A 2,201-nucleotide genomic window follows, 5' to 3' on the forward strand; every position below is an offset into this window, starting at 1 on the left:
TTATCCCGATGGAGGATCCCGTGTCCCGACGGGGATCCCGTGTCCTGGTGTTATCCCGATGGAGGTTCCCGTGTCCCGACGGGGATCCCGTGTCCTGGTGTTATCCCGATGGAGGTTCCCGTGTCCCGACGGGGATCCCGTGTCCTGGTGTTATCCCAATGGAGGATCCCATGTCCCGACGGGGATCCCGTGTCCTGGTGTTATCCCGATGGAGGATCCCGTGTCCTGGAGCTGCTCCCGTGTCCTGGTGGGGGATCCCATGTCCTGTTGTTATTCCAGTGGGGGATCCCATGTCCTGGTGTTTTCCCAATGGGGAATCCCGTGTCCTGGTGCTATCCCGATGGAGGATCCTGGGTCCTGATGGAGGATCCCGTGTCCTGGAGCTGCTCCCGTGTCCCACGTTCCCGGATAGCTCCCGTGTCCCAGTTCGAGTCCCGTATCCCTAAAGGGATCCCGCATTCCGGAGCTGCTCCCGGCGCTCAGATCAAATCCCCTATCCCGACCCGGATCCCAGATCCTGGGGCCGCTCCCTCATCCCAGATCCGTGTCCCGACACATGTCCCGGATCACGACAGGTCCCGGCGCTGCTCCCACATCTGGCTTCCCATCCTGCATCCCAAAACCGATCCCGGATCCCGCTTCACATCCCATATCCCGGAATGGGTCCTGCATCCTGGCGAGGGTCCCAGAGCTGGTTCCACATCCCAGCGGGATTCCTGTATCCTGGCCCAGGTCCAGAGTCCCGGATCCCAAGGCAAGTCCGGCATTCCGGCACCAGTCGGACGTCCTACGTTCCAAGGCCTGTATCCTGAAATGGATCCCGCATCCCGGAGCTGCTCTGGCATCAGGATCCAAGCCCTGTATCCCAGATCCAGGATCCGGATCCATGTCCTTCTTTGAGCCCTGTATCCCGACACGGATCCAGCCTCCAGGTGTGAGTCCTGTATCCGGAACCAGGCTCCACATTCCAGAGCTGCTCCCGCATCCTGCTCCGAATCCCATATCCCTCAATGGCTCTCACATTCCAGAGCTGCTCCCGCATCCTGCTCCGAATCCTGTATCCTGACATGGGTCTGGCATCTTGATCCGAATCCTGTATCACGACATGGGTCGGGCATCCCGATCCGAGCCCCGTATCCCGACACGGGCCCCACACCCCAGTGCTGCTCCAGCATCCTGGTCCATGTCCCGTACCGTGACATGGGTCTGACACCCGTGTCCTGTATCCTGACACGGATCGGACACCCGCGTCCCATATCGGGACGTGGATCGGACACCTCCCGACCGCATCCCGTATCGGGACACGGTTCCGGAGCCGACCCGCGTCCCGCCCCCCCCGCTGCGCCCCCAACTCCAACCCCCCCGAGCGGCAGCGGGCGCCGGAGCAGCCGCCGGCACCGCCGGGTCCCTGCGGCTGCCGCTGGGAACACCGGGAATAGCGCCGGGAATGCCGGGAACACCGGGAATGCCGGGAACACTGGGAGCAGCGCTGGGAATGCCAGGAACACTGGGAATTCTGGGAATACCGGGAGCAGCACCGGGAATTCCGGGAACACCAGGGGCACTGGGAGCAGCACTGGGAGCACCGGGAACACCGGGAGCAGTGCCGGGGGCGCCGGGCAGACCGGGAATGCCGGGAGCAGCGCCAGGAATTCCAGGAACACTGGGAACACTGGGAGCAGTGCCGGGAATTCCAGGAACACCGGGAGCGCTGGGAGCAGCGCCGGCAACGCCGGGAACACCGGGAGCAGCCGCAGGAACTCCAGGAACGCCGGGAGCAGCGGCGGGAGCTCCGGGACCCCCGGGCATTGTGGGAGCGCCGGGAGCAGCGGCGGGAGCTCCGGGCGGCCGCCCATCACCTCTCGAGGAAGAGCTTGAGCGCGCGGTCGATGTTCATGCGGTGGCCGACGCGCGTGACGCCCAGGTCGATGTAGTCGTCCTTGGTGAGCGCGGGCAGGTGGGAGCCGTCGATCTCGTTGTGCAGGAAGCGCTCGCGGTGCTCGCCCAGGTTCAGGTACTCGAGCCAGTCGGCCACGTCGAACTTGCTCCAGAAGGGCAGCGGCTTGGCGCCGAACGGCTTGTCCGGCGGCGGCAGGAAGCGCGTGGGCGACAGCGAGCGCGCCGCCAGCTCGCCCATGGTGCCGCCGGTACCGGCGCCGCGCAGGTCCAGCGAGCGCGCCGCCAGCTCGCCCATGGTGCCG

Source organism: Nothoprocta perdicaria, unplaced genomic scaffold (genome assembly GCF_003342845.1).
Source record: "Nothoprocta perdicaria isolate Ctin4 unplaced genomic scaffold, notPer1 scaffold_633, whole genome shotgun sequence".
Lineage (NCBI taxonomy): Eukaryota > Metazoa > Chordata > Aves > Tinamiformes > Tinamidae > Nothoprocta > Nothoprocta perdicaria.